Raw genomic sequence first — 12,046 nt, 5'->3', positions numbered from 1 at the left:
CAAGGGTAAGGAACCAGGGAGGTAAACGTAAAGAAAGAATCTGAAAGAGAACAGTAGGAAACAGGTCTTAATAAGGGAGATATGGATAAAAATTGGGTTAGTTTAAGGGAGGGTGAGGGAAGGGTATACAAGGAACCTAGGGAATAAAGGGAAAGAAGGGGCTCAAGAGAGGTAGGACCATAGGTGAAGAGTATTATTAAGGGAGAAAGGGGGGAAATGGAGGCACCTTAATTGGGAAAACCATGATGGAGGGGTGAGACAATGCGAGAGATAAACAATGCCTAGCTAGTTTTGAAAACCAGTCAGAACCATATTACTCCTACACCCTAGTGACAAATTATATATAGCAGATCAAGAAATATATGTCTAGGTAAGGTTTATCTGAGAACAACTGGTCTTTGCCCAAGATTTATCTGCATGACACACAGTAATTAAAAATATCAGACTGGTGGAACTAACCTTCTTGGGTGTTTAACAGACATACTTTGAGGCCTATAATAATTTGGTCAGAGGGACATAAAGGACACTTTTTGCTCCTTGCTCTCCTAGGTCGACTAGTTCCAGGGGACTATGAGCATCTCTCAAAATGTCCTATAATGGTGGTAGGACACCTGTCCTCTTGATCAAGGAGGCCGAGGAGACCCCACCAGATGGACTTGAACCAGTGTCCAGTCTATAAGGAGGATGGTCAACACAGAGGAATCATTTCCTCCATGCTTCCAAGAGAAGCCAGCCATGGTCAAGCAGGACCTTTGACTTCATATAGGTGGAAGTGGTAAAAGAAAGGAGCCAGGGGATCCTCCCAAGCCCATGTGACCCCTGAGGAACAGATCCTCAAACGACCTTAAGAGAAAAATTAAATTGGTTTATCTGGTCCAACTTTATGGCCTTAAACATCCAAAAGGAACGTATAAGCAAAGATTAAAGGGGCCAATATAATTTCATAAGAGTCTATATGAATAGCTAAAGGCTACACAACAAGCAACAATGCCAGATAGGAGATACCTTCTTTTGAGTTGTTGGCCAGGGTGGCCAAGGGGATTCCCAGATAGTAACCCAGCATAGAACTGGGAAAATGAGCAGCAGACCCCAATCTTATCCAAAGGAATATTGACAACTGATTACCGCTAGGTGAGGAACGGCTTACCCTCCTAAAACAAAGAACTCTAGATAGGCTGACTAGATTCACCAGAAGGGCAAGTAGTGGGGAAGGGCTGGGGGTGCTGACAACACAGCAGACAGTAGCAGGGATATCAGCATATAAGGGCTGTAGTGGGGGGATGAGGCTATGGGAGGGTGCTATCTGGGAAGTAGGTGCAAAAATAAATTAATTTTAAAAAATTAAAAAAAAATTCTTCAAAGCATAAAAATTTGCTCCTTAATAATTGGTGGGTATGAAAAACATTACCATTGACATCTACCTGATGACTTTATATCCATGTTCAGATGCCAAGGAGCTCAGAAAGTAACTGACTGTGAGTAGTAATAATCACATATATAGAGATTAGAAATGCATGTGCATCTTAGTATCAATTGTATTGAAAATGAATTTTTCTGTATGAAATGGTATATTTTAATAGTGAAATCCATTCTTTTTTAAAGTTTAAAACCTCATTTAATTTTATGTCTTATAGGGTTTATACTGAGTACAATATTGTATAACTGTAATAATTCAACTGTAAACCTAAAAATTTACAGCCCGTTTTGAAGGAGATGCATCTTAGCTCTGGACATAGTTATTGAATATGTCAATGCTGTTGTAATGAAATGCTTCTTCTGATTGTGTGATTATTAAATAAACAATTTTTTAAAAAGAAATACAGAAGAAGGATGAGGATGTGCAAAGAAAAATTGGGCATTCTCAGTAAGAATGCTTAGTGTTGGCATCCTCAGTGTTGTTGTTCTGAGACTGCAGTCCATGTAAGGGGAAATAAAGCAAATAATTAACCATGACAAAAAAAAAAAAGAAAGAAAGGGTTATTTTGGCTGAATTTCAGAAGTTTCTGTGCATACTAATTGGCCCTGTAGCTTTGGGCCAGTGGTAAGGCAACACGTCACAGCGGAACAAAACCACTTTACGGCCAGAGAGTAAGAGAAGGACCAGAACCTGCTTCAAGGGCATGCCCTGCATTGTCTCCCACTATGTCCTGGGTACCAAGCTTTTCACACAGGGGCCTTTGGGGGACAGTTAAGATCCAAAAATAGCCACAAATAGGGAAATACATTGGTAATTTATGTACTAGGCAAGGATTCTTATCTATAATGTATAAAGACTTCCTATAAATTACTTAGAAAAAAAAGAGACCAAAGAAATGAACAGACACCAATGACGAAGACAGCTGCAAAGCAGTGCAAATGTGCCTGTCACCAACTGTGAACATGGGCAAGGTTCAGACGGTAAATTTCATGACGTGTTGTCATGATAAAATTGGGGAAAAGGCTAATTTTAAAAAACCAAACAACTTTACAGAAAAGAAAGACAAAGGAAGGAATGAGGAGGATGGAAAGGAGGGAGGAAGAAAGAAAAGGAAGAGGAAGGAAAAAGGGAAGAGAAAGGACAAAGGAAGGGAAGGGAAAGGGAAGGAGAGGGAGGAAGGAAGGAAGGATGGAAAGGGACAGGAAGAGAAGGAGGAAACAGAGGGAAGAAAGGAAAAAGAAAGGCAAGGAAGAAGCATACAAATAAAAGCTTGATTTCCTCAGCCATCAAACTGTGTTAAAGAAAAAAGAAAGGGGGGAGCCCCTTGAGAAAGCCTTGCACCTTCAAGGATGGCTAAAACTGTTAGCAGCAAGTGCTGGTGAGGATGTGGAACGCCAGAGATATTCCACCGCCGCTGGTGATGTGATGTTGCACAGCCTCTTTGGGAGACTGGTGGCATCTGTGAAAGGCACAGTTACTTTTTGATGGGGGAAAATCCTACACCTGCCTGCAGCAGCTGTGTGCACAAGAGCCCACACTCTGTTAGCAAGAAACATATAAACAACAAAATACTTGCAAACCAAATTCAAGAACACATCAAAAAGATCATCCATCATGATCAAGTTGAATGTATTCCAGAGATGCATGGATAATCCAATATATGTAAATCAGTAAATGTTACAAATTACACAAACTCATGAATAGAAATCACATGGCTAGCTTGATAGATCCAGAAAAGGGTTTTGACAAAATCCAACATCTCTTCATGTTAAATTGCCTGAAGAAACTTGGATTAGAACAAATATACCTCAACATAATAAAGACAATATATGATAAACCAGTAGCCAACATTAAATTAAATTGAGGGAAACTAAAAACATTTCCACTAAAATCAAGGACAATACAAGAGAATCCACTCTCTCCACTCTTACTCAACAGAGTATTAGAAGTCTTAGCTAGAGCAATAAGACAAGAGAAACAAATAAGAGGGAGACAAAGGAAAGGAAGTTGAAGTATTTCTATTTATGGATGATATGATTCTACACCTTAGAGACCCTGAAGATTCAACTAAAAATTCTTAGAACTGATAAACATTTTCAGTAAAATGGCAGGCTACAAACTCAACATACAAAACTCAGTAGCTTTTCTGTATACCAATAACAAAGATGCTGAGAAAGAAATCAGAAAATCAATACTATTTACAATAGCTTCAAAAAAGGAAGAAAAGAAACACTTTGTAATAGACTTAACCGTGATGTGAAAGATGTCTACAGTGAAAAGTTTAAAACACAGGAGAAATTGAAGAAGACATCAGAAGATAGGAAGATCTTCCATGCTCATGGATCAGAAGAATCAATATTGTGAAATGACCATGCTATCAAAACTCTACAGATTCAGTGCAATCTTAATCAAAATTTCAGTGACAGTCTTCGCAGAAATTTTTTAAAAAATCTTAAAATTTATATGGGAGCACAAAATATCCCAGATGACCAAAGCAATCCAGAACAAGAAGAATATTGCTGCTGTTTTTACCATCTGATCACTCAGAAAATACGTACAGTAATCAACAAATGGGATCTCATAGAATTAAAAAATTCTGTAGAGCAAAGGAAAATGTCAAGCAAAGAGGCAGTCTACAGAATGGGAGAAAATCTTTGTCAGCTATGTCACTTAGAGAGGATCTAGAATATACAAAGAACTCAAGAAACTAAACATCAAGAAAACAAGGGGCTGGAGAGATGGCTTGGTGGTTAAGAGCATTGGCTGTTCTTGCCGATACCCAGGTTCAATCCCAGCACCCACATGGTGGCTAACAACCATCCATAACCCTAGTTCCAGGGGATCCAATGTCCTCTTCTGTCCCCTCTGGGCATTGCATGACACAGGTGCACTTACAGGCAGGTAATACACTCATATACATAAAATAAAAAGGCTTTTTTTAAAAAAAGAAAATCCAATTAAAAATGGCTATGAAACTGAACAGAGTTCTCAAAGAAATACAAATGGCTAATAAATATTTTTAAAGTGCTCAACATCATTAGCCATCAGAGAATGCAAATTCAAACTACATTGAGATTTCATGTCACCCCAGTTAGAATAGCTATCATCAAGAAAACAAATATCTAAACTGATGGCAAGGATTGGTGGTAATGTTAATTGGTACAGCCATTATGAAAGCTAGTGTAAATGTTTCTTTAAAAGCTAAAAATAGAACTGCCATAAGACTCAGCTATACCACTTCTCAGCATATACCCACAAAGACTCCATATCCTACTACAAAGATGCTTGCATAACCATGCTCATTGCTTCTCTGTTGACAATAGCTGGGTAGATGTTCATCAGTTGATGAATGGATAACAAAATTATGGTACATATACACATGTAATTTTATTCAGCAGTAAAGAAAAATGATTTACAGGAAAATGAATGGAACTAGAAAGTGTTTTACCAAGTGAGAAAACCCAGACTCAGCAAGACAAACACCACATGTTCTTGCTTATATGTGAATCCTGACTTGAGATTCCTAGATTTGAATGTTTATAATTTGAAATGTCTATAGAGGTCAGGAAGCTACAAAGAGCCATGGTACTGATGAGTAGAAGAGGCCTTAAGTGGAGAGGGGATAGTAGGACACATGTGATATGAAAGTGGTGGAATACTGGGAGTTAGAGGCTTAAGAAGGTATAGGAGTGGAGGCATGGGAGAGAAGGGGTAGTGGGTAGGTTAACCAAAACTAAGGACTTATGGAAACCCACTACTTTGTAAACTAATTTTTAAAATGTAATTTTAGGGGGCTGGAGAGATGATCTAGTGGTTAAGAGCACTTGCTGCTCTTGCAGAGACCCGGGTTCCCAGCACTCACATGATGGGAGCTCCAATTTCAGGGGATCCTATGGCCTCTTCTGTCCTCCACAGGTACTGGACATATGCAGTGCACTTACACACATTCAGGCAAAACATTCACACACATAAAACAAAAATAGATGCAATCATATATGTGATTTTAAATTAAAAAAAAGAATTTGAACAGAGGTATTTTTCAAGGGCAGACAATGCTTCCCCTAGAAGTCATGGGATATTAAATGAAAAATGTCAGTGACAGGTGTTGGATTGTATCCTTATAAGTTATTGGTTAGAGAGGCTCCAGAGGTTGCCAAAACAATACAGGCTATTGCCATTTCTCTTGGTTGCCCATCAGATCTAGTTCAGAAGACCCTATTACTGAAGACAACACATACTTTGGTTGCAGGACATAGAGAAATCAAGCTGGAACTGACCTAGAAACTTCCCCCCTACTGGCCATCTTTCATAGTACCAGAAGGTGCTATTCAGGTCACTGTGGCAGAAAAGTCATCAATGATCTTAAGCAATGGACATTGACTACTACAATACCAACCTGTAAAGCAAGGCATGCCTACATAGGCAATAGTGGCATGGAGGTTATGGGGTAAACAACCATTTTTGGATTGGATTTGAGGTCTTCTACAAAAGAAGGAATTCATGCCTGGTACTGTAAACCCAGTCAAAAGCCTATGGCTACGGAGGTCATAGGTCCTAGAGAAGGGGAGAGATCCTACTACTACTGTTTTGCTAAACAAGCATCGTGTCAAATCATCTTCTAAATCTGTATGTGTATATCCATAAGTTAGTGCTGCTCTCAACCTTGGTCAGAGAAGCTTCTTTTTGCAGTGGGCAGCAGTCAATGGAAGAGACTCAGAACTGGACAATGTGCTGAGAATCAGTGATTTTTAGAGTGGTGCTGGGGGTTGAGTCCAGAGTCTGAGACCTCAAGTGGCCTAGAGGAGTCCTGCAGTCTGGTCTTGCAGGACCCTGCATACCAGCTGAATGTCCTGTGAGCGACAGGGAACCATGAAAGAATTTTTTTAAGCTTTTGAAGTAAAATTAACGGGGCTTAGTGTTTGATCTCAGGGTTGAAAGAAAGAGAAGCTGGCAATGACTGTCAGTTTTGTTGTTTTGAGGGGGGCAGGGGATGGAGAATGGATGCCACTGGAAACAGTAAGCAGAAGGAAAATTATGGATAGTGGAAGGGGTCAGGCTGTGTCAGAGGTGTCTATGGAACAGTAAAAGACAAAGGCCCAGCAAGTAGCTGGATGCCCCATCTGAGGGGCAGAGAGATGGGAGAGTCCTGAGTAGGTAAACAGGGCCAGGAAGTGTGTGGTTGGGGAGGAAGTTCACCTCATGGTTCCAGCACCTTGGAGACAAGCTAAGGCAGAGGAGTCATGTGGGTGAGGTTTCAGCATGGACTCTGAGGGCCCTTGAAAAGTGGGTGCCCAGAGTAGAAGAAAGATGGGTCTAGCTAGGGCTTGGTGTTGGTGTGTGTACCACACAGACACACAGACACACAGACACACAGTCACACAGACACACACACACACACACGCGCGCGCGCGCGCAACCTTGCCACAGGCTAACAGGCATTTACTTCCACAAGAGATCAAAACACTAGAGGGTAGACTCTGAAGGTTTTTTTCTGGGGTGCCTGGGGACCCGGGAACCTCACTTTATTCTCTTCATTCTGTAAAGGTCCTGGTTGCAAGGTGGAAAGTAAGGATTTCACTACAGAAATTTGGGAAGACACAATTCAGTCCCAAATGTAGCAAGTCACTATGAGTCCCCCCCCCCCACGGGAAGGAGGTGAAGCTAAGGCTGAGGTGGAGGGAGCAAGAGGGAGAAACAGGCTGGGCAATAGGCAGGAGCTGTGTGGAGAAGCCTCCAGGCTCCTGAGACTTGAACAAGTTAAAGGCTGAGGGGAAACACGGCCTGAGGGAGGTGAAAGGGTGTCTAAGCCAGGGTCACAGAGTCCTTATCCATCAGTCCCAAGCAAGGACGAAGCCCTGTTGCCTGGGATCTTCAGTCTTTGGTCCAGTCCCTGAAACTTCTTGACTCCACGCCCTCAGGAATGGTGACTTGTTCAGAGGCTCTCCCCTATCCCTCTGAAAAGGGTGTTGGGGGGACTGATCATTGTGATGGGTCAGGGACCATTATGAGACTTTGTACTTTTGACTTCATGAAACAGAATAGTTTCTAAATAAAAAATAAAGCAGCTTTCCCTTCCAATCACATGAGGCAGGTAGAATAGACAGTTCACAGAGATGGAAGAGAGAATGGGCATTGCCAAGAGTTGACGGTAGAGGGGATGGGCAGGGCCAGTGTTGATTGATACAGAGGTTCTGTTTGGGAAGATGAGAAAATTCTAAAAGGGGATGGTAACAACGGCTGCCTAAAGTCATTCCCACTATGTATGTTGTTGCTTTTTATATTTCATAGGTTGCTTTGGGCAGTTCTGTGGTTCTAGAGATGATGAACCAGGGCCTTGAACATGTCAGGCAAGTGCTCTACCATAGAGCTACATCCCCAGCTCCATGACTGTATTTAATACCGCTAAACTATGTGCTTTAAAATGGTTAAACCGGCGGGGCACAGTGGCCCACACCTTTAATCTCAGCACTCTGGAGGCCTCGTCTACATAGCAAGTTTCAGGCCACCTGGGACTACCGAGACACGCTGTCTCAAAAAAAAAGTTAAAATTATAAATTTCATGTCATATGTTTAACCACAGTTTACACAGCAAATAGTTTTAAAGAAAACTTTCTGAGGAACCTGACACTCTTTTCTGACCTCCTCGGGTCAGAAATGACAGCAACACTTACATACAAGCAAGCAATATACTCATACACATAAAATAATAAAAAATAATAAATAAAAAAAATTTTTGTCTTTTTGAGACAAGGTCTCCCTATAGCCTCAGCTGTCCTGGAACTCTCTATGTAGAATAGACTGGCATTGATCTAACAGAGAGATCCTCCTGCCCCTGCCTCCGAAGTGCTGGGATTAAAGGTGTGTACTACTACACCCAGCTAAATAAAATTTTTTTAAAATTTTATTTATTATTTTTATTTTATGTGTATGAGTGTATTGCCTGCATTTAGGTGAGTGCACCCTGTGTCGTGCAACACATGCAGAGGTCAGAATAGGCTGTCAGATCCCCTGGGACTGTAGTTACAGACAGTTGTTAGCTGCCATGTGGGTGCTGGGATTTGAACCCGGGTCTTCTGCATAAACAACCAGCGTTGTTAACTGCTGAGCCATCTCTCTAGCCCCAGAAGGTCTTTTCAATGAGCATTTCAAGCACCCAACCTGTGCCCCGGCCGGTGGAGGGATTTGTTTGTGTCATCATTTTGCATTTGTTCCTGTTTTGTCTTTTCTTAAATGATGTCTTCTGTCAGAGGGCAGGGTGTATTCTTCTCCCCAAGGAAACCATAATGCTCAGTCTTCCTGCCTCAGATCCCAAGGTCTCTGGGATGTCTCTCCATGCGGGGAGGTGGCCCTAAAGTCATTCCCATGTGCTTGCCTCAGAGGTCCAAAAGTCTAGCAAGACCACTTAGGAAGGGGGTTGAAAGTGAGCTGAGTTTCTAGAAAATTCTGAATTAAAACAACAGTTGCAAAACATAATGGCTTTGCACACTGCAGCTGATTATTCACTGGCTGTCTGGGGTTCTGGCAGGAACATTAGGAAATCTTCCTCTGAAGGATGCAAGATGAGTAGGGAGGGACTGTGAGGGTGACAGGGTGAGAAGGAGTGTTGAGTCAGGTGACTAGAGCCCAGCTCTCAGCCCAGCCCCCCTCACAGCCTCAGCCCTAGCTGGTTGTGACTGAGGGAGCTGTGGCCCAAAGCCAGTAGAAAGCAGCCCTAGGGCAGCTCCAGTTTCAGTAGAACTGGCCTGTGCTATCCAGGGACCAATAACTTGACACCCTGTCCTCAGAGCCAATTATGGCTTTTTGCTCTGGTGGCAAAGGGTGCTGAGGCCACTTTCCAGGCACACCAGAAATGCCTGTGCTGTTTCTCAAATGTGTCGGCAGAGTCTCATGGAGGTCAGGTCTTTGATGGAATGGATTTGGATTCAAATCAGATAGTTAAATGGATGTTTTCTCTCTGGCAGGCCCATTCCAACCTAACCACTGGTCTATTTTTAATATAAGATTCGGGCTTCTTATGAAATAATACATTTCCCTTTGAGTTTTCACACCACTTAGGCATTATTTATCTCTCTTTCCTTTCTCTCCCCTAGTATAGCCCTCCCTCTCCCTTCCAAGTTACAGCTGCCCCCCCATTTTCCCCATTTCTTCCTTGATAATGCCTGTGTCCTACTATCCCCCCCCGCCCCCAATTTTTTCCCCTCTTCCCTTATGGTTCCTTTCTATTTTCCTGGATCCTGCAGTTATATCAGGATATATACTCACCTCTAAGGATTTGGGGCTAAGACTCACAAATGAGAGAGACTATGTCACTTGTTTTTCTGAGTCTAGGTTACCTCACTTAGTATAACAGTTTTTAGTTATATCCATTTGCCTGAAATTTTCATTATTTCATTTTCTTCATGCTGAATAGAATTCCATTGTGTAAATGTATAAGTGCATGTGTATAGCTGAAGGCTATATAAGAAAAATCATAGTGCCAGGTAAGGGAAACCTCCCTTTGAGTTGTTGATCAGGGTAGTCCAAGAGACTCCGAAATAATATGGGCTTTTACCACAGCCCTGAATTGCCTCCCAGAACTTGAAGGTAAGACCCTATTGCTGAGGACAGGACATAGTTTGGACACAGGACTTGAAGCAATTGAGCTGGAACTAACCTGGAAGCCTCCTCCCTGAAGTCTAGCTCTCATGGTATCAGAAGATAATACACAAGCTTCCAAGTGAGAATATCAGTCAATGATACTACCCCCAGCTGTAAAGCTTACGAACCACAGCAATGGCCAGCCCAGCAAGTTATCTCTATTGGTACAATAGTGGCACTTTTTAAAATTATTATTTTTATTTTATATGTATGTGTGTATTGCCTGCATGTAGGTAAGTGCACCCGTGTTATGCAATGCCCAAGGAGGACAGAAGAGGCTGTTAGATCCCCTGGAACTGGAGTTACAGACAGTTGTTAGCTGCCGTGTGGATGCTGGGATTCAAACCCAGGTCTTCTGCAAGAACAGCCAGTGCTCTTAATCGCTGAGCCGCCTCTCCAGCCCCAATAGTGGCACTTTTATCTAGGGGATGATCAATAGCTGTCTAATTGGAATTAAGGCCTGCTCAATAAAAGGAAATTCATGCACGGTACTGTAAACCTAGCCAACCAAGTACACAGGGTTGGAGAGGTCATAGGCCCTAGAGAAGAACCTATTTCTGTCACTTCCCTAGACCAACATAACTTCTTTCTATATTCTAAATACATATCCTTATATTTATAGATAAGTGTGCCTCTCACCACTCATCAAAGAGGCTTCTTTTTGCAACAAAGACTATTACAAAGTTCCACAACTAGTCAAAATACAGAGAATAAGCGACTGTGAGGTGCTCAGTCTTAAGTGACACATCTACGATGCAACCTCTATACCTAAGGCTCAAGCGATATTACAGAATAAGCAGCAGAAAGAATTTAAGAGCCAGAAGGACAAGATATCTGCTGCTAGTTGGTGCGTTCTAGACATGATGGGGAAACTGCACCAGTGAAATCTCCACAATACGGTAGTCTAGTGAGATCTGCATAATGACAAAGCTAGTTGATGAGCCGTGGTGGATGGGGAAAACTTTACATTCAAGATGAAGGGCTACAGGCAATCAATCAATGGATACTGAGGAAGGGAGAATCAATTTTCCCCAGGGATTAGCTCCCTGAAAGGTTATAAAATCCCAAATGGACAACCCTAAACACAGATACACATGAGCACCACTAAATGTACTCTGCAAAAGGAAATTCATGCACGGTACTGTAAACCTAGCCAAGTACACAGGGTTGGAGAGGTCATAGACCCTAGAGAAGAACCTATTTCTGTCACTTCCCTAGACCAACATAATTTCTTGCTATATTCTAAATAGCATGTCCTTATGTTTATGTAACAATAATCAAAGAGGACAAGAAATTTTGAGGGAGAGTTGCGGGGACATGGAAGAAGTTGGAGAGAGACTGGGGGGGTGGAAATAATGCAAATACAGTACTCATGTATGGAACTCTCAAAAAAGAAAAAAAGATTTGGACTTCTTTAAAAGTATGTTTTGGGGCCTTAGAAGTACTTTTGGGGGCCGGATGTGGTAGCACATGCCTTTAGTGCCAGCACTGGGGAGGCAGAGGCAGGCAGATCTCTGTGAGTTCAAGGCCACCCTGGTCTACATAGTGAGTTCCAGGCCAGCTGGTGCTACAGGGAGACCCTGTCTCACAAAGGCCAAAAAAAAAAAGTACATTTTGGGGGATGGAGCAATGACTCAGCGGTTAAGAGCACGCACTGGCGATTTTTCCAGGGGACCTGGGTTCAATTCCCAGTACCCACATGGTGACTAACAACTGCCTGTAATTCCAGTTCCTGGTGATCAGATGCCCTCTTCTGACCTCTGCAGGCACTGCATGACATGGGTGTACTTAGGCATTTGTAGGCAATACACTCACACACATAAAATAAAAATAATATATATATATATTTTAATCTTTTATTTTTTATTTTATGTGTATGAGTGTGTGGTTTGCATGTATGTGAGTGCACCTGTGTCGTGTAATGCCACGGAGGTCAGAAGAGGGCTTCAGATTCCCCTGGAACTGGAGTTAAGGATGGTTTGTAGCTGCCAT

The sequence above is a fragment of the Nannospalax galili genome, unplaced genomic scaffold (assembly GCF_000622305.1).
Source record: "Nannospalax galili isolate Female #2095 unplaced genomic scaffold, S.galili_v1.0 scaffold72, whole genome shotgun sequence".
Lineage (NCBI taxonomy): Eukaryota > Metazoa > Chordata > Mammalia > Rodentia > Spalacidae > Nannospalax > Nannospalax galili.
Note: the sequence above shows the minus strand (reverse complement) of the source record.